This window comes from Phocoena phocoena, chromosome 2 (assembly GCF_963924675.1).
Source record: "Phocoena phocoena chromosome 2, mPhoPho1.1, whole genome shotgun sequence".
Lineage (NCBI taxonomy): Eukaryota > Metazoa > Chordata > Mammalia > Artiodactyla > Phocoenidae > Phocoena > Phocoena phocoena.
Window position 1 is genome coordinate 136,690,273 of NC_089220.1, and position 25,711 is coordinate 136,715,983.

Here is a 25,711-nt window from a genome sequence, read left to right on the forward strand (position 1 = left end):
CACTATGTTGTACACCTGAAACTAACATAATATTGTAAGTCAATTATACCTCAACTTAAAAAATAATTTTAGGTAACAATTTTATGAAAAGGAATTTCAGAATGGACCTTGAGTGAGAGCTTGCTTTTCAGGTGAATACTCACCGGAAGTCCCTCGCAGCAGGGGAGAGCTTTAGTCATCAGGTGAACAAAATGGTCTACACATGGATAACATTCTCTTTTCATCAGCAACCCCAGGGCTTCCTCGATAAGTTTATGGTAGCAGGCATGGAGATTATACAAGTACTCAACAGCATAGACTTCTCTTCTCCAACGATTTCTTGGCTACTGCTAGGAATGAGTGCCCAATTTTGCAGTTGCATGACCAGCTCTGAGCTCTATTATCATAATAGGGGAACCACCCAACCTCCCAGGCTGATTACACTGGTAATCTTTCATTATGGGGGTGGGGAGTATGAGTGATTTCTGCTCCCTGGGACAGATATCTAACCTGGACTTAGATTTGTCTTCAATACCTGACATGTTTCTGTGGGCAGTATAAGCTGTGACTGAGTACAAACACTATTCAACAACACTACCCGATGGAGAAACTGATTTTACAGCAAAAGAATTAGGGCAATGGGCTTATGCTCCTGGAATTCAGGGGTCCTACAATGATCACACATGACCCAGAAAAAGTTGGCCTTATGGAAAGTAAAATTATATATTAATGACTGAGAACTCTACTAAAACCTTCAAATGATCCTTTTCAATATTACAATCTTAGCTCAAAATGTCATCCAGAGTAGACATCCCTGATCATACTAACTATATTGGAAGGGAAAAAGAAGAAAAGGGAAAAGAAATGTAAATGTTTGATTCCCTCACCTTTTTATTCAAGGATATCTATAATAGCAAGTAATAAGGTATAAGTATACTTAAGGGCATAATGGTAAATACCAGAGAAAAAAAAGAAAAATAAAATAATTAACTAAAATAGAGTGTAAGAAGAACGGAAAGGAGGGCTGATGGAAGCTTAGCTTCTTTCATCATGACTTCTGAGAATCGGTAGACACTATCTGAAGAAATAGGACAGTGGGAGATTTTGTAAAGTTATTTTCTGAAATTTATATATTTTATATACCTGCTAACTTTAATGTATAAAATCATAGTGCATATATTGAAACATATTAATTACTAAATAACATTAATTCATAATTTAAATTAGGTTAATATAGCAAATAAAATGTATTTTATATAAATATAAAATATATGAAAATAATGAATTAAAATCAAATACATTAAATTAATTTAATAAAAATGACATGACAGCTCCTTTTTATCCATGAGCTACTGTTCAGATTCCATAACATGGCACACCCTGTACTTTCTCATGTATTTTTCCAGACTATTCTCCCACTGCTGTATATCTTACAGTCTATGCTTCTTCAGTTGGACTAGCCACACATTTCCCAAAAGAGTAATTGTTTCATGACTTTTGTGCATGTCGTCATGCTATCCCATCTACCTCAAAGACTTCCTTTTCCCACTTTTGTGCCTCTCCTCCACTGGAATGTCCTTAGAAGCTCTTTTTGAAAGCTTTCTTTTAAAGCTTAGTGATGCCTCTAGGTTAGATTGTTTCCTCTTTTATGCAGTTTTATTTAACATACAGGGTATGGTTTTATAGTTACTTACTTTTTGGTCCTTCTGTTTTCCCCTACTCAGTTGAATATTCCTGCATGGTAAAGACAAGGTTTTTGTTTTTTTTGTTTTTTTTTTTTGCAGTACGCGGGCCTCTCACTGTTGTGGCCTCTCCCATTTTGGAGCACAGGCTCCGGACGCGCAGGTTCAGCGGCCATGGCTCACAGGCCCAGCCGCTCTGCGGCATGTGGGATCTTCCCGGACCGGGAAACGAACCTGTGTCCTCTGCATCGGCAGGTGGACTCTCAACTACTGCGCCACCAGGGAAGCCCAAGACAAGGTTTTATACATACCTTTCATTTCCAAAACTTAGTACAGTCAAAACAAGTAATGAATAATCTAGAAGAGTGTTTATTATATATTTTCTTCATTGTTAAAATTTTATGTGAATAAAAATACTTATTTATAAGCAAAATCACACACACATCATGTAGATAGATATAGATGATACAGATATACATAGACACATATACATGCAAGACTTTAAGATCCTTGAAGGAAGACAATGTTTTTATCCTTGTTTATATACTCTGCAACATGTTGTATAGTATTTAACATGGAGTTGAAATTCAATAACTACTTGTTGGAAGAATGAATTAATTTCATTCATGGTCTTTGAAAAGAAAATAAAATTCTAATAACTTTAGCAATTATTTTGCTGATTTTATATGAAGAAGACTTTTCATTCACTCAGTAATACTACATTCTTCTCTAAAAGGTAAGTTGTTTTGCTCAAAAGGAGAGCCTGACATAGTCCATGGGAAGTTTCTTTTGTTTTAGATATACAGATATATACATAAATAAGATATATGTACTTATATGTATATAAATACATATACCTTCTGGTATTCTAATGCCCTATACTTACATTACTAGTCTAATTACTTTAAAACCTCCAATAACACATCATTTGGTCAGATCAACCAACTCATGTTCATGTAAGAACCAGTTATTCTTTACTGCCTCTTACAAAAAGGACTCTTATAAAAGGCAAAAGCTCACAATTACCCTCTAGTTAATCTACTATATTTCTTAAATTGAAAAAAGGTTGATTTCAAAGAGTTCATCATCTCAACCAGATCAGTATATCTTGAAATTTTGGGGGTTTTGTTTTGTTTTCCCCCAAATTGGATAGATTACCCATCTTGGTGTCCCACCTTCCCATTGCATGCTTTATTAAGAATCCTCTTTATTCCTCTGTTAGCACTAACTCCGTTTCCTTTCCCCTTCCTACTTCTTTTTGTAGAGGCAGGCTTTGTACACTATGCAGTCAACCCTTTCGTTGCATCCTTTCTTTTCTCTTTCTGTTACTGATTTCCACTTGGCCTGCATACAAAGGAGCAGCCTTTCATAAAGTTATATTAGATGTTTCTTGATAGTATTATCCTAGTTAAAGAGGGTGTTTCAGAAGCTGAGAGGTTAGTCAATAATTCTACTAATTTTTATAAAGTGAGCTCTACGGAAGTGTTTATGGTGATTTGCAGATGGCTGCATAGACACTGTACATCATGACCTCTGAGTAGTCCCACCAGTCAACATAACCTTCCTTGCTGTTATATCTCAGTGCATCACAAGAAATAGGTCAACACAGTTCACTATGTTCAGTACATAAACTGCCAACACCTCAAGAAATGGCCTTTTAAACAAATGTGATTCCAAAGCTAGATATTGTGAATTCTTTTTTTTTTTTTTTTTTTTTGCGGTACGTGGGCCTCTCACTGTTGTGGCCTCTCCCGTTGCGGAGCACAGGCTCCGGACATGCAGGCTCAGTGGCCATGGCTCACGGGCCCAGCCGCTTGGCGGCATGTGGGATCTTCCCGGACCGGGGCATGAACCCGTGTCCCCTGCATCGGCACGCGGACTCTCAACCACTGCGCCACCAGGGAAGCCCTGTAAATTCTTAATTGGTCTTATAAAAGGTAAATGATGAGTTCCTCCTTGTTTTTCACATCTGCATTGATTTTGTGTCTTAAAGCAAAACAGAATCTGTTTGCAAAGTCTGTTCGGTTTGGGCTCTGTCTTTTATCTTTCTCTGTTTATTTCAAGTGAAAGGGGAAGTGTCTGAATAGGACACAAGCTCTAATATCATATGATCAAGATAAAACCAGTTTTCTTTGTCATCCTAGATATCTTCATCAGCCACATTATTCAAGTTGTTACTGTGGACTCCTGTTCTCCATATTCACCATCCGAGCTGTAAGGATGTTCTCACACCCCTCAGTTCATGGTAGTACTGAGGGCAACCTACTAAAGCAACTCTTTTATTATTTCTTGGGCTCCTGATGAGCTTAAGCTATAAGGAGGTAAACTAAACTCCAAGCCAAAAAACCCCAACTTCAGTGTCTCTGCTGATCTTGTCCACAGTCTAGACTTTATAGTTTTAATCACAAATCAGATATGAAACACACAACAGGAGAAATGAGCATGGATTCTAAGGGTGCATTTGCAGAGAAAAGAAACTTCGAAACAAAAATGGACTTTGTAAAGAGAACTTTAAAAATCTGGCAAACCAAATAAATTTAAACACCTCTCGGCTCACTAGGGCAAGTGCTAAGGCTATCAAAATGAGAAAAGAATCTGCTAAGCTTAAACTGACAATGTGGTTTCCCCTCTTCATCTCCCTGTTCACGAAAAACATTGACAAGATAGGCAAGTCTTTGGCAAGAAGTTCAAAAGAGGGAAAAGTAAAGAGTCTTTAATGATCACATAGCTGGATTCTTAAAAGGAATTGAGAATGGATTTAGGTTTCATCTCTGGTGACATCTTACTCTATTCATTTTGAAAATGTAATCACTCTAGTAGGTTCAATATTTTTCATTTACTTGCCCAGGATATTGTCCAAAGAATCCATGAAAGACATCCTGGAAGGTATTTATGATGTAATTGCCTATCTGGTTATTGGTCTAAGATTTGAAGATGTGGTCCAAAGCTGAAAGTTAGCTGAGCCTAGAGAAGCAAAAACAAATGGGAACACATTCATTCATGTGGGGAACACATGAACAAAGCCAAAACCTTCAGAAAGAATGAGGACAATTAAATTGCAACACTTCTCTCATTCTCTTCTTTTGAGTGGAAAAGTCCTTTGGCTTAACTCTAATAAGGCTCACCATTGATGACTAGATTGTACCATGCACAATAAGATTTGTTTTATTGACCGTAGAACAGGAAACAACAGATATCTCACTGAGACCACATCACTGTTATTCTTTTTTTCTTTAGAAATGGTGTGTGTGAGTATATATATAGTAACTGTAGCAAACAACACACAGGAAAACCCCAAACATATAGGTTTATTTCTCATGAAAGTGCTTTCAAGTTTAATTCAGTGTGAAAGCCATTCCTGCAAAACCTAGTTAATATTAACCTAAACTCAATCCTAATATTAGCTAAAGATAAGGGAGGACATATAGTGTTTGAATTTTTTTTCCTGAATTGTACAATATGAGTGAAAGCACTAGAGTCAGCATATCCCCTTTATGATCAATGACCCTGGCAAAGCTAATCACCACAACCCTCTCACTTTAAATTTAAAAAGACTTTGGTAACTGGAAGGACCATAGGATTAACTGGCTGGAAAGATTAACCATGATAAAAGTGGTCTGGTGCTTCCAGGTTTGCCCTAAGCTACCTATTGGTCATTTGAAGAATATACTCTATGAGCCTATAAGCTGCATTACAAAGGGCTGGGAAATTCTTTCATAGATATTAGTTGTGGTGTAAGTGTAGGGAAAGATATTTCAGATCCTAATGAGCTTGTGCTTCTGGGGAAAATGTGGGGTGTTGTCAGGACCCTGGGTACTCAGTTGCCATGGGCCGGTCCTTGTAACCTTGTCTCATTTCTTTTCAAACCATCATCCAGATCTCCCGTTGAAGATGGAGTCATCTTTGGCTTCTAGACATCATTCTCCATCTAAGATCAACACTATGTTTACTAAAATGAAAATTAACATGAATTCAAACTGGTTTTTTGTTTTGTTTCTTTTTTTGCTGTTTACATTTTGCCTATCCCTGTTTGTGACTGTCATTCTGTCCTCAGTCCAGGAATGTGTTTCTTACGTTTGCAACTGGGAACTCTCATCATCATAATATAATTCCTAGGCACACGTGAACTTTTTTCTGGCTTTCCTTTAATCCACCTCTTCCAGATCTCATAAGTCTAAATTTACTTATCACTTGTGTTAGAATAACAAATACATCACACAAGCCAAGATGTAATTAGCATATTTTCTGAAGTTATGTGATGTTGAATGGAAAATTCTGCTAGTGCACATGTAAATAGATATAACTATTCAGACCCATGAAGCTGTTTATACACTTTGTCTCAGAAATAGCATTTCTGGGAATTTATCCTTAAAAAATATAATTCAGCAGATGTGACAACAAACAAAAACAAAGACAGCATTTATTTATTTATTTATTTGCAATTCTAATATTTTAATGTCTCTCTGTTTTCACAGTTTTCAGGCAATGTAAGCATTTTAGGAAATATAAAAGACTGCCAAGCCGTCTGAGCCTTAAAACTAAGAGATTTTGACCAGTTGGTCTCCTTGTAAGTTTAGAAACCATATCAGTTAAAACTAGGTTTCACAGAAAATGGCAGAAACATCAAGACAATAACAAATTAAACAAAATGGGTAGAACTTAATTCTCCCCGATGTAAAAGTAGGTAAATACAGATAATCCAATGTGGATGAGACATATCCATGACCACTGGGTCACAGCTCCTTTTTCTTTTTTTTTTTTTTAAACATATTTATTGGAGTATAATTGCTTTACAATGTTGTTGTTAGTTTCTGCTGTATAACAAAGTGAATCAGCTATATGTATACATACATCACTATATCTCTCCCTCTTGCATATCCCTCTCACACTCCCTATCCCACCCCTCTAGATGGTCATAAAGCATGGAGCTGATCTCCCTGTGCTATGCAGCTGCTTCCCACTAGCTATCTATATTACATTTGGTAGTGTATGTACGTCAATGTCACATGTCACTCTCTCACTTTGTCCCAGCTTATCGTTCCCCCTCTCCATGTCCTCAAGTCCATTCTCTATGTGTCTGTGTCTTTATTCCTGTCCTGTCCCTAGGTTTTTCAGAACCATTTTGTTTTTTCTTAGATTCCATATATATGTGTTAGCATACGGTATTTGTTTTTCTCTTTCTGACTTACTTCACTCTGTATGACAGACTCTAGGTCCATCCACCTCACTTACAAATAACTCAATTTCATTTCATTTTATGGCCAAGTAATATTCCATTATATATATGTGCACTGACGATGGACACTTAGGTTGCTTCCATGTCCTGGCTATTGTAAACAGAGCTGCAATGAACATTGTGGTACATGACTCTTTTTGAATTATGGTTATCTCAGGATATACACCCAGTAGTGGGATTGCTGGGTCATATGGTAGTTCTAGTTTTAGTTTTTTAAGAAAACTCCACACTGTTCTCCATAGTGGCTGTGTCAACTTACATTCCCACCAGCAGTGCAAGAGAGTTCCCTTTTCTCCACACCCTCTCCAGCATTTACCGTTTGTAGATTTTTTGATGATGGCCATTCTGACTGGTGTGAGATGTAGATACCTCATTGTAGTTGTTTTTTTTTTTTTTTGCGATACACGGGCCTCTCACTGTTGTGGCCTCTCCCGTTGCAGAGCACAGGCTCCGGACGCACAGGCTCAGCGGCCGTGACTCATGGGACCAGCCGCTCCGCGGCATGTGGGATCTTCCCGGACTGGGATACAAACCCGTGTCCCCTGCATTGGCAGGCGGACTCTCAACCACTGCGCCACCAGGGAAGCCCCCTCATTGTAGTTTTGATTTGCATTTCTCTAATGATTAATGATGTTGAGCATTCGTTCATGTGTTTGTTGGCAGTCTGTATATCTTCTTTGGAGCAATGTCTATTTAGGTTTTCTGCCTATTTTTGGATTGGGTTGTTTGTTTTTTTGCTATTGAGCCTCATGAGCTGCTTGTATATTTTAGAGATTAATCCTTTGTCAGTTTCTTTGTTTGCAAATATTTTCTCCCAGTCTGAGGGTTGTCTTTCTGCCTTGTTTATGGTTTCCTTTGCTGTGCAAAAGATTTTAAGTTTTATTAGGTCCCATTTGTTTATTTTTGTTTTTATTTTCATTTCTCTAGGAGGTGGGTCAAAAAGGATCTTTCTGTGATTTATCTCATAGAGTGTTCTGCTTCTGTGTTCCTCTAAGAGTTTTATACTGTCTGGCCTTACATTTAGGTCTTTGATCCATTTTGAGTTTATTTTTGTGTATGGTGTTAGGAAGTGTTCCAATTTCATTCCTTTACATGGAGCTGTCCAGTTTTCCCAGCACTACTTATTGAAGAGGCTGTCTTTTCTCCATTGTAGTCTTGCCTCCTTTATCAAAAATAAGGTGACCATATGTGCGTGGATTTATCTCTGGGCTTTCTATCCTGTTCCATTGATCTATATTTCTGTTTTTGTGACAGTACCATAATGTCTTTATTACGGTAGCTTTGTAGTCTAGTCTGAAGTCAGGGAGCCTAATTCCTCCAGCTCCATATTTCTTTCTCAAGATAGCTTTGCTTTTGGGGGTCTTTTTTGTTTCCATACAAATTGTGAAACTTTTTGTTCTAGTTCTATGAAAAATGTCACTGGTAGTTTGACAGCGACTGCATTGAATCTGTAGATTGCTTTGGGTAGTATATTCATTTTCACTATGTTGATTCTTCCAATCCAAGAACATGGTATATCTCTCCATCTGTTTGTATCATCTTTAATTTCTTTCATCAGTGTCTTATAATTTTCTGCATACAGGTCTTTTGTCTCCTTAGGTAGGTTTATTCCTAGATATTTTATTCTTTTTGTTGTAATGGTAAATGGGAGTATTTCCTTAATTTCTCTTTCAGATTTTTCATCACTAGTGTATAGGAATGCAAGAGATTTCTGTGCATTAATTTTGTATCCTGCTGCTTTACCAAATTCATTGATTAGCTTAGTAGTTTCCTGGTAGCATCTTCAGGAGTCTCTATGTATAGTATCATGTCATGTGCAAACAGTGAGTTTTACTTCTTCTTTTCCAATTGGGATTCTTTTTATTCTCTGACTGCTGTGGCTAAAATTTCCAAAACTATGTTGAATAATAGCAGTGAGAGTGGGCAGCCTTGTCTTTTTCCTATTCTTAATGGAAATGGTTTCACTTTTTCACCGTTGAGAATGATGTTGGCTGTGGGGCTGTCATATATGGCCTTTATTATGTTGAGATAAGTTCCCTCTACGCCTACTTTCTGGAGGGTTTTAATCATAAATGGGTGTTGAATTTTGTTGAAAGCTTTTTCTGCATCTATTGAGATTATCATATATATATATTTGTGTGTGTGTGTGTGTGTGTGTGTGTGTGTGTGTGGTACGCAGGCCTCTCACTGTTGTGGCCTCTCCCATTGCAGAGCACAGGCTCTGGACGTGCAGGCTCAGTGGCCATGGCTCATGGGCCTAGCTGCTCTGTGGCATGTGGGATCTTCCCGGACCGGGGCATGAACCCATGTCCCCTGCATTGGCAGGCGGACTCTCAACCACTGCGCCACCAGGGAAGCCCTATCATATGTTTTTATCCTTCAGTTTGTTAATATGGTGTATCACATTGATTAATCTGCGTATATTGAAGAAACCTTGCATTCCTGGGATAAACCCCTTCAACATGGCATATGATCCATTTAATGTGCTCCTGGATTGTGTTTGCTAGTATTTTGTTGAGGATTTTTGTGTGATGAACACATCAGGGATATTGGCCTGTGGTTTTCTTTCTTTGGGACATCTTTGTCTGGTTTTGGTATCAGGGTGATGGTGGCCTTGTAGAATGACTTAGGGAGTGTTCCTTCCTGTGCCATATTTTCGAAGAGTTTGAGAAGGATGGGTGGTAGTTCTCTAACTGTTCGATAGAATTCGCCTGTGAAGGCATCTGGTCCTGGGCTTTTGTTTGTTGGAAGAATTTTAATCTTCCAACTGATTTTTTTTTTTTTTTTTTTTTTTTTTTTTGTGGTACGCGGGCCAGCGGCCATGGCTCACGGGCCCAGCCGCTCCGCGGCACGTGGGATCCTCCCGGACCGGGGCATGAACCAGTGTCCTCCTGTATTGGCAGGCGGACTCTCAACCACTGCACCACCAGGGAAGCCCCTTCCAACTGATTTTTAATCAGTTTCAATTTCAGTGCTTGTGATTGGTCTGTTCATATTTTCTGTTTCTTCCTGGTTCAGTCTTGGAAAGTTGTGGTTTTCTAAGAATTTATCCATTTCTTCCAGATTGTCCATTTTACTGGAATATAATTGCTTGTAGTAATCTCACATGATCCCTTGTATTTCTGCAGTGTCACTTGTTACTTCTGTGTTTTCATTTCTATTTCTGTTGATTTGAGTCCTCTCCCTTTTTTTCTTATGAGTCTGGCTAATGGTTTATCAATTTTGTTTATCTTCTCAAGAACCAGCTTCTAGTTTTATTGATCTTTGCTATTGTTTCCTTCATTTCTTTTTCATTTATTTCTGATCTGATCTTTATGATTTCTTTCCTTCTGCTAACTTTGGGGTTTTTTTGTTCTTTCTCTAATTGCTTTAGGTGTAAGGTTAAGTTGTTTATTTGAGATTTTTCTTGTTTCTTGAGGTAGGATTGTATTGCTATAAACTTCCCTCTTAGAACTGCTTTTGCTACATCCCATGTTTTGGGTCGTCGTGTTTTCATTGTCATTTGTTTCTAGGTATTTTTTGATTTCCTCTTTGATTTCTTCAGTGATCTCTTGGTTATTAAGTAGTGTATTGTTTAGCCTCCATGTGTTTATATTTTTTACAGATATTTTCCTGTAATTTATATCTAGTCTCATAACCTTGTGGTTAGAAAAGATACTTGATACAATTTCACGTTTCTTAAATTTACCAAAGCTTGATTTGTGACCTAAGGTATGATCTTTCCTGGATAATGTTCCATGAGCACTTGAGAAGAAAGTGTATTCTGTTATTTTTGGATGGAATGTTGTATAAATATCAATTAAGTCCATCTTGTTTAATGTCTGATTTGAAGCTTGTTTTCCTTTATTTATTTTCATTTTGGATGATCTGTCCATTGGTGAAAGTGGGGTGTTAAAGTCCCCTATTACTGTGTCACTGTCGATTTCCCCTTTTATTGCTGTTAGCATTTGCCTTATGTATTGGGGTGCTCCTATTTTGGATGCATAAATATTTACCATTGTTATATCTTCTTCTTGGATTGAGCCCTTGATCATTATGTAGTGTCCTTCTTTGTCTCTTGCAGTAGTCTTTATTTTAAAGTCTATTTTGTCTGATATGAGAATTGCTACTCCAGCTGTATTTTGATTTCCATTTCCATGCAATATCTTTGTCCATCCACTCACTTTCAGTTTGTTTGTGTTCCTAGGTCTGAAGTGGGTCTTTTGTAGACAGCATATATATGGGTCCTGTTTTTGTATCCATTCAGCCAGTCTATGTCTTTTGGTTGGAGCATTTAATCCATTTACATTTAAGATAATTATCAATATGTATGTTCCTATGACCATTTTCTTAATTGTTTTGGGTTTGTTATTGTAGGTCCTTTCCTTCTCTTGTGTTTCCTGCCTAGAGAAGTTCCTTTAGCATTTGTTGTAAAGTTGGTTTGGTTGTGCTGAATTCTCTCAGCTTTTGCTTGTCTGTAAAGGTTTTAATTTCTCTGTCAGATCTGAATGAGATCCTTGCTGGGTAGAGTAATCTTGGTTGTAGGTTCTTCCCTTTCATCACTTTAAATATGTCCTCCACTCCCTTCTGGCTTGCAGAGTTTCTGCTGAAAGATCAGCTGTTAACGTTATGGGGATTCCCTTGTATGTTATTTGTTGCTCTTTCCTTGATGCTTTTAATAGTTTTTCTTTGTATTTAATTTTTGATAGTTTGATTAATACATGTCTTTTATGTTTCTCCTTGGATTTATCCTGTATGGGACTCTCTGCACTTCCTGGAGTAGATTGACCATTTCCTTTTCCATATTAAAGACACTTTCTACTATAATCTCTTCAAATATTTTCTCAGTACCTTTCTTTTTCTCTTCTTCTTCTCGGACCCGTATAATTCGAATGTTGTTGCATTTAATGTTGTCTCTGAGGTCTCTGAGACTGTCCTCAATTCTTTCCATTCTTTTTTCTTTATTCTGCTCTGTGGTAGTTATTTCCACTGTTTTAACTTCCAGGTCACTTATCCGTTCTTCTGTCTCAGTTATTCGGCTACTGATTCGTTCTAGAGAATTTTTAATTTCATGTACTGTGTTGTTCATCATTGTTTATTTGCTCTTTAGTTCTTCTGGGTCCTTGTTAAATGTTTCTTGTATTTTCTCCATTGTATTTCCAAGATTTTGGATCATCTTTACTATCATTACTCTGAATTCTTTTTCAGGTCGACCCTCTATTTCCTCTTCATTTGTTTGTTCTGCTGGGCTTTTACTTTGCTCCTTCATCTGCTGCAAATTTCTCTGTCTTCTCATTTTGATTAACTTACTGTGTTTGGGGTCTCCTTTTCGCAGGCTGCAGGTTCGTAGTTCCCGTTGTTTTTGGCGTCTTCCCCCAGCGGGTAAGTCTGGTTCAGTGGCTTGTGTAGGCTTACTGATGGAGGGGACTGGTGCCTGTGTTCTAGTTGATGAGGCTGGATCTTGTCTTTCTGGTGGGCAGGACCACGTCTGGTGGTGTGTTTTGGGGTGTCTGTGAACTTAGTATGATTTTAGGTAGCTTCTCTGCTATCGGGTGGGGTTGTGTTCCTGTCTTGCTAATTGTTTGGCATGGCATGTCCAGCACTGGAACTTGCTGGTCATTGAGTGAAGCTGGGTCTTAGCATTGAGACAGAGATCTCTGGGAGAGCTCTCTCCTATTGCTGTTATGTGGGGCCGGGAGGTCTCTGGTTGTCCAATGTCCTGAACTCAGCTCTGCAACCTCAGAGGCTCTGGCCTGACACCTGGCCAGAGCACCAAGACCCTGTCAGTCACACGGCTCAGTAGAAAAGTGAGAAAAAAAAGAAATTATATATATAATGTAAAATAAAATAATATAAAGTTATTAAAATAATTTTTTTAATTATTAAAATTAAAAAATTATAAAAGTAATTTAAAAAAAGAAGAGAGCAACCAAACCAATAAACAAATCCAATGATAACAAGTGCTAAAAACTACACTAAGATAAACATAAAAATCAGAAACTAGTCAGTCCCATATAGCAAACCCCAAGTCTACAGTTGTTCCCAAAGTCCACCACCTGAATTTTGGGATGATTCATTGTCTATTCAGGTATTCTACAGATGCAGGGTACATCAAGTTGATTGTGGAGATTTAATCTGCTGCTCCTGACACTGCATGAAGGAATTTCCCTTTCTCTTCTTCCTTTGCACAGCTCCTGGGGTTTAGCTTTAGATTTGGCCATGCCTCTGCATGTATGTCGCCCTCTGGTGTCTGTTCTTCGCCCAGATAGGAGTGGGTTAAAGGAGCACTGATTAAGGGGCTCACTCAGGTCGGTGGGAGGGTGGGGTATGGAATGCAGGGTGAGCCTGCAGCGAAAGAGGCCAACGTGACATTGCTGCAGCCTGAGGTGTGCGGTGTGTTCTCCTGGGGACGTTGTCCCTCGATCACAGGACCCTGGCAGTGGTGGGCTGCACAGGGTCCTGGGAGGGGAGGTGTGGATAGTGACCTGTTCTTGGACACAGGTTTCTTGGTGGCGGCAGCAGCAGCCTGAGCGTCTCATGCCCATCTCTGGTGTCTGTACTGATAGCCGCAGCTCGTGCCTGTCTCTGAAGCTCGTTTAGGAGGTTTTCTGAATCTCCTCTCCTTGCGCATCCTGAAACAATGGTTCCTTGCCTCTTAGGCAGGTCCAGAGTTTTTCCCAGACTCCCTCCTGGCTAGCTCTGGTGCACTAGCCACCTTCAGGCTGTGTTCACGCAGCCAACCCCAGTCCTCTCCCTGGGGTCTGACCTCCAACACCGGAGCCTCAGCTCTCAGCCCCCAACTGCCCCAGCGGGTGAGCAGACAAGCCTCTTGGGCTGGTGAGCGCTGGTCGGCAGCGATCCTCTGTGTGGGAATCTTTCCACTTTGCCCTCTGCACCCCTGTTGCTGTGCTCTCCTCCGTGGCTCTGAAGCTTCCCCCCTGCCCAACCCCTGTTTCCACCAGTGAAGGTATTTCCTAGTGTGTGGAAACCTTTCCTCCTTCACAGCTCCCTCCCAGAGGGGCAGGTCCCATCCCTATTCTTTTGTCTCTTTTTTTTCTTTTTTCTTTTGCCCTACCCAGGTACATGGAGGAGTTTCTCGCCTTTTGGGAAGTCTGAGGTCTTCTGTCAGCATTCAGTAGGTGTTCTGTAGGAGTTGTTCCACATGTAGATGTATTTCTGATCTATTTGTGGGGAGGAAGGTGATCTCCACATCTTACTCCTCTGCCATCTTGAAAGTCTCCAAATACAGCATTTATAAAACATTCACTGTTAATTATTTATAAGCTATTAAAAGCTATTCAAATGTCCAAATATAGGAGAGCAGCTAAGTAGGTATTACATCATTGAATAGGATAGTTAGGTAGACATTTAAAATATAATGATTAAGACGATATAGGAAACCAGAGTATTATCAATGTAGTGGTAATTTAAAAGCATTATACAAAAGAATATGCTGTTTTATAATTTTAATAAAATTAAATATAACTATGCAGATAAGAAATAGATGGTAATATGCAAAAGTGGAAATAGTTGCTGTGCTAAATAAAGTTGTTAGTGAAACTTTTTTTTCAGAAATTATTATTGTCACGTTTTTTGTTTGACTTTTAATTTTATTGCTATTTTTAATTAGTAAAAGATGCTAATTTCCATGTATCAAATCTGTTTGTGTATTCTTCTTTTAACTATTTTTATATAAAAGGCTCTGGGATCCCCAGAGTGGGGTTGAGCTGAGGAACTCAGGCCCTTTGGCCTAATTGTTGCCCCAAATAATTGTTGGTCAGGTATCTCAGTGTAAATTTTTTTCTAGCCCCTTAAATGTATATTTTAGAACTAGGGTAAATAGAACAGACTTGTTTGGCTTTTAATGTTGGGGACCAGTAGGGGGTCCCTTTTGGCCCATTTAACCTTAGGTAGTATAGAAATATTAAAACCTTGTGTTTTAATAACATAAATGTCCATTTTATTTATCCCCTTTTAAATAAGCATCTAAAGATTTCTTTATTCATTTGAGATAATTCCTTTAAAAGTTCTACCTTGTTGGAAATAGTATCTAGACTTTCCTTACAGGATTTTTCCTGTTAAAGTTAATTGTTCTAATGCTTTATTAGCATCTGTAAGACACATTGAGGGGAAGCAAAGACCACAAATGAAGCTTCCTAATCCAGTTTTACCTGTTTTACAGTAAAGAAGTTCTTAGGTTAACCATTAGATATACCTATCCTTTCTTCCATCTTTAGTTTGATTTTTGTTTTATAGGTACCAATAAAACAGCTGTTTATGAGAGCGCTCTAGAGTCAATTTGTTAGTTTCTCCAATTTAAAAGGATCCATCATTTGGCCATTAATAAACTACATATTAATAGTGATTCAAACCAATAAAATGCAAGAGACCTCCCCATAAGCGTGTGGGGAGGATGTCACCTAAATAAAATCCAGAGAGTTTACTCTCAAGAAATAGCACAGCAGAGGCCAAGTTTTCAAAACACATGCACACACACATCCCAAGAAGATCAGGTAGAACATTTACATCTCAACGACACAGGAAGAGGAATGCAAGTTTCTCCTAAAAGGCCTTTGTTTAAAGTCAGAATTCTGAAAAGATATTTTTATCAAGCCAGCTTTTTTTTTTTTCTTCTAACTGTGCATGCAAAAATAGCAATTTTTGGAATATCGAAGAACTCCAATTTGGCCATTTAGGTTGAGTTCTCTTTTAATAATTTCCCCCATTAACTGGGTACTTGTAAGTATGGGCTCTGTATGTGTTGTACATGAATCTGGTTGGGGTGTTAGCTGGAGGTTGGTTTTCTGATGCCCCTCCTTTCTGTGTTTGAGAGATTCTATCTCTCATTCTAAGTTGAATTGTCAGGGATAAAATTTACTAGTGAAATTGTGTGGTGGCCAGTGTGCTGTCTGTGAGCTTCACTCCTCTAGGTGTCACCCCAGAGTCGTTTCAGCCCTCTTATGTGACTCAGTTTCTCCCTTTGGTAGTCTAAGACCACCGCGGTGCTCGGATTGCTGAATGGCCAGTTCTTATCTGCGACAGCTGGACCAGCAAGTGTTTTAATTAATGAGTGGGCTTCCCTATGGGACCACTGTACGGTATGAGGACTCTTTCTCCGCTACTCCTGTAACTTTCTCAGTCGTCTGAGAAAGCCATGACCAGTCAGGAGGAGAGTCTTGTCCCTTTTCTTCGGAGCAACGCTCTCATGTAATACCTTCACTTTTAAAGCGACAAATTCTATTAAGGCAGCCGAATTGAAGAAAAGCATCAGATCAGCCTCTTACCTAACCACACAGCACAGGCCACTCAGTCTCCTGCAGCTGAGCAAATTCTGGTATCCTAAAAACCAGGCCCCCGCCAGTATCTTTCACCGGGGTGTGTATTTCCCTGGCATCTTTCAACCGGGGTCCCTTCCAGTATCTTTCAGCTCGGAGGAGGCAGGTACCCGCTACACCGCCAAATAAATCTCAGGATCATCAACCAACATGGGAGATCCAAGAACCCGGAGAGACTTACCCAAATTCGTCTGGACTCTCCAAGGAGGTGGATGAGTGCAAGGGGCTTCTGCTGGTACCAAGGCTCCAGTTCCTTGTAGAGTTCAGGTGAAGGAAAGAAGTCCACTCTGGGTCGCTTATTTGTGGTCGCCATAACTGTTGACTTAAAAAAAAAAAAAAAAAGCACAACGTGAGAGTTGCAAGTTTTATTTGGGGCAAAATGAGGGCTGCAGCCCAGAGACACCGTTTCAGATAACTGAGAAACTGCTCTGAGGAAGCAGAGCCAGGATATAGAGGAGTTTTGCAACAAAGGACAGGTCATTGGGAACATCAAAAGATTATTGTTAATTAAAGAAAATCAGGTATCTCAAGTTAAGGAATTTAGTGCTTTTCTATGTATGGGAAGATGCAAGAGTCTGGGCTCACTGAAATCATTCCTTTGATATGCACCTCAGCTATCTGGGGCCTGTATTTTCACATCCTGAGTTTCCTCAGAGCTCACCGCAGGGAGTGGCTGCAGTCTGATGGCTGCTAGATGGCAGGTATTCTTTTCAGCCCTGAGTCTCCTCAGGGTTCACCAGCTCACTTTGGAGGGCTGCAATCATTGGTGACTATGACATCCTTTGTTTATTGATATGCCAGGAAATATTCTATTTATAAATATTCCATTTATTACTCCTTAAAGTTATTAAAGCTTAAATCTGTACTAGGAATTTCATTTTACCCTGTCCATAAGAATACACACATAAATTGTTTCACCTAAACCATGTGAGGGTAAATTAAAGATGTTTGCTTGTTTACTGTAAATACTTTGGTATTTCCCTAGAAAAAGAATGCTTTCTTATATAGCCACAGTACAATGACCAAAATCAGAAAAATTCACATTGCCTATTACTATTACCTAATCTATAACCCATATTCTAATTCTGTCAAATGTCCCAGTACCGTCCTTATAACTATTTTTGTTTTCCTTGGTATTTAGGATCTAATCCAGGATCATGCAATAGTACGTTTCCTCCCCATTTAAAGAGTGTCCTTCACTTGGGTGTTTCTAGATCTTTTGCCATAACTAGACTCAAGCTAAGTGTTTTAGTAGGGATACCACAGAAATGATGAAGTAAATGTCTATATTTCTTTTTGTACTGCTAATACAAAGATAAATATTTTTTAAATTCTTTAATTTTATGTAACCACACTCACAAAATGTTTTATTTATCTTTTACAGTAGGTCCTTGTTTGTTATCTATTTAAAATATAGCAGTGTGTACATGTCAATCCCAAACTCCCAATCTATCCCTCCCCCACCCTTCCCCCTGAAGACATACAGATGGCCAAGAGGCACCTGAAAAGATGCTAAACATTGCTAATTATTAGAGGAATTTAAATCAAAACTACAATGAGGGCTTCCCTGGTGGCGCAGTGGTTGACAGTTCACCTGCCGATGCAGGGGACACGGGTTCGTGCCCCGATCCGGGAAGATCCCACATGCTGCAGAGCGGCTGGGCCCATGAGCCATGGCCGCTGAGCCTGCGCGTCCGGAGCCTGTGCTCCGCAGCGGGAGAGGCCACAACAGTGAGAGGCCCGCGTACCACAACAAAACAAAACAAAAAACTACAATGAGATATCACCTCACACCAGTCAGAATAGCCATCATCAAAAAATCTACAAACAATAAATGCTGGAGAGGGTGTAGAGAAAAGGGAACCCTCCTACACTGTTGGTGGGAATGTAAATTGATACAGGCACTATGGAGAAGAGTATGGAAGTTCCTTAAAAAACTGAAGATAGGGCTTCCCTGGTGTCGCAGTGGTTAAGAATCAACCTGCCAATGCAGGGGAAACGGGTTCGAGCCCTGGTCCGGGAAGATCCACATGCCGTGGAGCAACTAAGCCCGTGCACCACAGCTACTGAGCCTGTGCTCTAGAGCCCGCGAGCCACAACTCCTGAAGCCCGTGCGTCTAGAGCCAGTGCTCTGCAGCTAGAGAAGCCACAGCAATGAGAAGCCCGTGCACCGCAACGAAGAACAGCCCCCGCTCGCTGCAACTAGAGAAAGCCTGTGAGCAGCAATCAAGAACCAATGCAGCCAAAAATAAATAAATATAAATAAAATAAAAAAAAAACTGAAGATAGAATTACGATATGACCCAGCAAACACACTCCTGGGCATATACTCAGAGAAAAACATGGTTCTAAAGGATACATGCACCCCACTGTTCATCGCTGCACTGTTTACAATACCCACAAAATATTAAGTCACTAGAGAAAAAAATCACAAATTAAAAGAGAATGATACATTGCAAGTTCTGAAATTTACTTCATAAGGAGGTCAGAGGAAATGGAGCATTAAGGGTCATAAGATCAGCAGGCAAAGCAAATCCTTACACCAAATGGGGAGTTTGGATAAGTTTAATTTCCAGAAGCTTGTCTACAGACCTCATTGCTTTGTCCCAGAGGACAATGTTTAGGGGCACAGACCTTTTAAATATAGTTTTGGCTCAGAACAATTCAATCAAAGCAATGCTTTTCTCTGCATCTCAAGATCATTCCAATCCTTCTCTAGCTCGTGACGCTGCTCAGCTTCAGCTCATCAGTGCTTCCAACCAACCCAACCAGGGACTGGTTTCTGACCTGGGAGCATCAATAAGCAAAGTTTTGGTGGAGCCACTGTGGTAGCTCTGCGGTAGCTCTGCCACTATCAGGGATGGTTCCAGAGACAAAGTCACAGCTTGATGCTCAAACCTGAAGAGAGGCTTCCAGCCTGGCGATTGCAAAATTCATCAAGGAGTTCTATGCTGAGAAAATGTCTTATGGATGTTGTAGAGAATAAAGAAAAAAACTTGAGGATCTCATGGTTTCCAGATTCTTCTGTGACTGAAATCACATTCCAAATAACTCCTTTGCTTTCTGCAGACACTTTTTCTGAAACATGATGCTACTTGATGTCTTTACAAGCTGTACTTGATGAGATATAGGCTGGGAAGACCTTTAGAAACAAGAATTCCTTCTATTCTCAAGAAAGACTGTTGACTTTTCTGCCCATGTCTCTATTTATTCCATTTATAATGAATGTTCGCTCAACAAAAGGACACAATTATCCTTACACACTCATACATGTAACACATAGTTTGACTACTTCTAACCTTCAAGCTATGGTTTGTTTGTTTGTTTTTTAATTTTATTTACTTATTCAGTTTTGGCTGCGTTGGGTCTCCGTTGTTTTGTGTGGGCTTTCTCTAGTTGCGGTAAGTGGGGGCTACTCTTTGTTGCGGTGCGCGGGCTTCTCATTGCAGTGGCTTCTCTTGTTGTGGAGCACAGGCTCTATGTGCATGGGCTTCAGTAGCTGTGGCACGCGGGCTCAGTACCTGTGGCTCGTGGGCTCCAGAGCACAGGCTCAGTAGTTGTGGCACACGGGCTTAGTTGCTCCACAGTATGTGGGATCTTCCCGGACCAGGGCTCGAACCCATGTCCCCTGCGTTGGCAGGTGGATTCTTAACCACTGCGCTACCAGGGAAGTCCCCAGCCTATGTTTTTTTAAAAGAAATCCTAAGAGAATGAATACTCTTTCTCAGTGTTCTTGCCAATATAATGCTTGAAGAGCTTTAGCTTGTCTTTGCAGCTGAGTATCACTGAATAGGAATGAACAGGCAAGGTGGGTTCACCTAAATCCAACCTTCTCAGGATCTTAAAGATGAGAAAAAGTAAGGGTGGAAAAACCAAACAAGTTGAAGCAGAATGGCTCTGCTCTCAGGGCAAAGCCACAGAGTCAGGCTATCTTCACATGCAAAATCATACAACAAGCCTAGGCAGGAGGATATCAGAAACACAAGCACAGAAAAAGAAAAAAATCTTGAGACATTGTATAAGTTAGCTATTGCTACCTAACTAACTACCTCAAAACTCAATATGATAATAAGTTTAATAATAATAATAATAGGCTTAAAATAATAATCGCACCAGACCACGGGCTGACTGGGAAATTCTTCAGATCCGAGCTGGCTCCATAGGCTCATGCATTCACCTGCGGTCAACTGCAGGTCAGCTGGTGTCCTGGCAGGTCTTGGATGGGCTCTGTTACAGTTGTAAGCCCTTCGCTGGAACAGCTGGTCTGACTTGGCTCTGCTCCATGGGTCTCATCCTACAACAGGCGAGCCCAGATCAAGATTTCATGACAAAGGCACAGGAGCCAGGGAGACAGCAGAAGCGTGCAAGGCCCCATGAAGTCTAAGCTCAGAACTGTCACACCACCACTTCCCTTACATTCTATTGAGCCAAGCATGTCACAGGAAAGCCCAGATTTAAGGAAAGAGCTGCAAAGTCAGATTACAAGGGACAAAGATTCAGAGATATGATTGGGTTACTTTTGCAATCAATCTACCAGAAGGATGTTTGAAAAAGCGCTAATAGTCATATTTGGCTAAACACTACACCTCTAGATGAAAGATAGTGATGGGGGATAAGGCTGGGCTTGCAATTTAAGGCATAGTTGGGTTAATGCATTTTCAACTGGTTGCCAGTGGAAGAATCTGAACACAAGAGTGAAAGGATTAGGAACATTAACCTGGAAATGTTGTGTAGAATTAACTGGATTAGGAAGGGGCAATAGGTGGGGACCTCAGTTAGGAGCCTATCGGAGGATAAGGGTGAGGATTCATGTGGGCCAGAGCCCTGAGGGCAGTGGTGGGGTTGAAGAGAGGTAGGCAGGCTTGAGAGACCTGGCAGAAACAGAATAAAAAGACTTGGTATCTAAAATTTATGGAAAAGGAGGGATCTAATGTCCTTTGAGGGTATACAGCTTTGATGATGGAGATATTTATATGGTGAGTATACATAGTAGGACTTCTCAAGAAATGATGCAGAAGGCAGGAGATGAGTTCATCCACTGGGAGTATTGTGTTTACTACTCAGGATAAACAAGTTATGCTACGTTGTATTAAAAAACACAACCTCACAGTCTCAGTGGCTTATCACAACAAAAACCCATTCTCCCTCATGCACCATGACCCGTGTGAGTCACAGGGGTTCTGGCTACATAGACTCTCCATAGCCACCTTGGGTGGAGGCTCTACCATTTTGTAATGGTGCTATTTTTAGGGTGATTAATTTCTCCCAGTTTTCCTGGGACTTTCCCAGTTTAACACTGTAAGCTCCATATCCCAGGAAATCCCTCGGTTCCAGACAAAGTAGGATACTTGGTCACTCAACAACTGGCACAAAAAACACTTTGTCCCTGCAGGAAAAGATATGGCTAGAGGCTCTTCCTTGTTCTTTGCTTTTCTCAAAATTATACACATCATTTCCTCTCACTTGCCATTGGCCAGAATTTGTCACATGGTCCTATCTAACTGCAAGGGAACTGGAAAATATGAGAGAGCAGGGGAACCCTTTGCTGAGGATCAATAACCCTGCTTCTAGATCTTTCAGGGGGCATTATGCAGCTGAGTATATACAAATCAACAGTCCTTAAAGACAATGTATGGAACTAGATCTTTCATAAAGTCAAACCATGAGAGCAACAGACTCATAGTGACAGGACAAATTCCATCTAGCCTTCACAATCATTTGCAAACCTACTGCAAGTTTCAATGTACATTTCTTACATGTGGACATAAATACTACAATTCCTTTTATACTGGTGTCATTCTCTATTTTTCCAAGACCTGTCATTACCCCACATACAATATATGTAAGGTCTCTTTTTCTCTAGGAGACACAGCCTTGGGCCAAGGTACACCATGAGTGCAGTAAAAGGTAGGTTGGTCTCCCCACGTCCTTGTCCGGGAGCTCTAGGTATGGAAGAACCTGCACAAAGGTGCACAGAATTCTTGCTTCTCCCAAATGGATTACATAATGAGTGTAAGGGACAGTTTCGGGGAGAGGATCCAATAGGAGCCATTACACTTTTTCTGAGAACCTCATCGCCTCCTGTGTGAAATAGGCAAGAACATGAGAAAAATTCTGAAACATTCCACTTTTAAGGAATTGAAACATCAAAACCATCAGTGGAGTTATGTTCTCGAGCAGTTCTCACTTGAGGTTTCACTGGATCTATGGCATATACAACACCCTAGGGATTCACAGTTTCAGTCTTCCAAGTCATCAATGTAAACATATACTTTGAATAAAATAAAAACACTGTGTTTAATATGTGAGGAGGGCTCTGAGCACAATCTCTCACCCCATTAGCTACCAGATCACTGTTCTTAAACCCTTCCTCGACAAACATTTTGAAAGTTACACCTGAGGCCTTAATGGTTGGCTTCAATCTAATATGTGTACGTGTGTGGGTGAATGGATGGATAGATAGATAGATAGATAGATAGACAGATATATAGGTAGATAGATGATAGATGCATATGCGTGCATACATACATACATAATTTTGCACATAAATTTATGAAGAAGCAAGTGCTGCCCACTCCTTGGTCCTCCCATCTCCACTAGACCTCCAAACCAATCACACCATACACTCTATTGAACCGCTTGCCATGATCTGTCCTGGCTGTTTGACTTTCCATCTACTGCAGCTCTTCCTGGAATATTCTTAAATCTTGTTCAGTCATGGTTTTCTGCAGATCTTGCATTGCCCTCTTATAATGTATCCCCACCAATCCTCCTGGGAACATATGCTCTATTGATTAGACAACCTCTTGTCATCTCATCTTGAAGGCTCTTATAGTTTAAGACAATATAAAGAAGTTCTATTGACTAATAGAACATTAGAAAGTATGAAGTCAGCAGACTGGACATGGAGGCTGAATATATAGCACATTTTCTGATGGGAGGCAGCTGGACAGAGCAGGGAGAACACAGTCTTAGCAATCAGAGGACCTGGGTTAACCTATGGGCCCTGCCCTTACTGGCTATGTGTCCTCAGGCAAGTTGTTTAATCCTTTTGATCCTCTTTTTCTTTATCTGTACACTGAGGGATAACAGTACTTACCTCATAAATCTGCTGTGAAAATTAAATAAGATTATATACATGAAGTTTGGAGCAAAACACCTAGTACAGTGTGGTTAGCCAGTAAATGAGCATTTCTTCCTTCTCAGTTACATAAATGTATATCTTCACTGATTACAAAATATAGAAGAAAAGATAAGAGAAAGAGGCTTCTCTAAAACAAGATTCTCTTAAAATATGTCCTAAAGTTATAGCTTCTTGTTTGCAGAAGTCTTCACCAATGATCCATCAAGAATCACATTTCACTCTCTATTCCCATTGCCTATTGCTACATAGCAAATGGTCCTAAAATTTAGTAACTAAAAATAACAGCATTTACTTTGCTCAAAAACCTGCCATTTGGGTCAGGATCAGCAGGCATAGCTCAACTCTGATCTACCCAGTATCAGCTGGGGTGGCCCAAAGGCCAGGGGCTGGAATCTTGTGAAGGCTCATTTACCGACATGTTACCAGTTGCTGGCTGCTGTTGGCTGGGACCTCACATGGGCTTTCCCTAGGGTCTTTTCTTCACAGCATGGTGGCTGGGTTCCAAGGGTGAGTGTTCCAGGAGGATGAGGTGGAAGCTGTATTCTTTTTGTAATTCAACTTCAAAAGTTATATAGTATCACTTCCATCATAGTCACAGTTCCACCGAGGTTCAAGAGGAAGCAACACAGAACCCACCTCACAATGGAGGAGTGTCAAGGTCACATTGTAATAAGAGCATGTGGGAGGGGATATATTGATACAGAAATCTTTGGAAAATGCAATCTGCCACATTCCCCAACCAGACATGGACTTGGAGGAAACTTTCACCTCTGCATTTCTTTGGGGACACACCTTTTGCTTTGGGCAACAATCATGCAGGGCTGTGGCATCACCTATATTTGAGGTATTATTTTTCCTGGTGTAGGAGGTGTTCAAAGGTCTATGAGGTATGTCCTCAGTAAAACTAAAATATCTCTTTTTATTTATTTGCTTATAAATATAACACACTTTCCTTTTGGAAAGAAGGAAAGGAGGGAGGGAGGGAAGGAGGGAGGGAGATGTAGAAGTAATATCTATCAAACCATCTCCTAAACAGAATCATGTACCTAGTCCTGTAAACTGATTTCTAAAACTCCTTCCATGGCATAGTGGTCCATTTTATGGATATATTATATGTATTTAATTAATCCCCCACTGATGCAATATCTCCATTGTTTGCAATTTTTTACTACTGTAAAAATACAAGAATTTGCACTTTCTAATAAAACACACTCCAGAACACTTATCTCGGTATTTCCTTAAGCCTTAAATTAAATTGTCTATGAATTTTAAATTAGGTTTTTTTTTTTTGAAGGAAAGTGTAAGGTTTATGGCCCAATTGCTGTTCCAAAGACTCTGATAACACCCTGATAAGACGTGATAACACCCGACTCTCCTAATTACTTCAAAAACTCGCTTATTGTTAAAATGGCAATTAGTATTTTGTTGCTATATATCTGTACATAACTTTATACTCATATAGCAATATATACACATATGTCAGGCATAATTAGTGCTCTATGTTAATTATTTTATTTGTCAAGCCAGCTGTATGAAGCATGTATTAATAACCTTATCGTACTGATGACAAACAGGCTCACAGAGGTTAAGTTTCATCTTCAAGGACTTCAAAGCCAGCAAGTGGCAGCCCTGGGTATGAACCTCACCCCAGTCCCCTATATGGCAAGTATTTCCACTGAAGTGTATATAAAAGACCCCAGGGAAAGCTCACATGAGGTCTCAGAAACAAAATGGAATAACATATTTATACACAAAAGAGTCTTTCATGGCAATTCCTTACTATTCTCCTAAAGTCTTCCAGTGGTTCTTTTTATTTATTACTTGATCAGTCATGCCCTTTCTGTGTCTACCCTCTTTCTTTGCTCAGGTGAAAGGACATAGTTGATGCTCCTGCTTGACCTTAGCCATATCTTTCACTGGCTTTCTCTAACCTTCAGCCCTGAAACTCGTTTTTCTTTCTGTTTCCATCACTGATTCTCTTCCTCTTCACCGCCGCCCTTAGAATGGGCCTTCCAGGAGCCAGTCTTCTCTCTGCCTTCTGTTCCTTTAATACCCACCCTAGGAGAGCTCATCCATTCTCACAGCTTTAAACATCACTGCTATGCTAATGACTCCTAAATTTATATTTCCAGCCCCATGTTCAATCAAGTCAAATCCTCATTGAGCTCCTGTTTCCTGTCTACAATTGCCTACTGGACACATTCAGCAGGAATATCTTACTGTCCCTGCACCTTTATAACAGAACACATCTACCCACAAAATTGAATCTCCAAACTACCTTTTGTGGCCAATAGCACCACCTTTCCACTTCGTGGGTGGCTCCTGCCAACTGTTTCCACCTAAATTCTGGATAAAT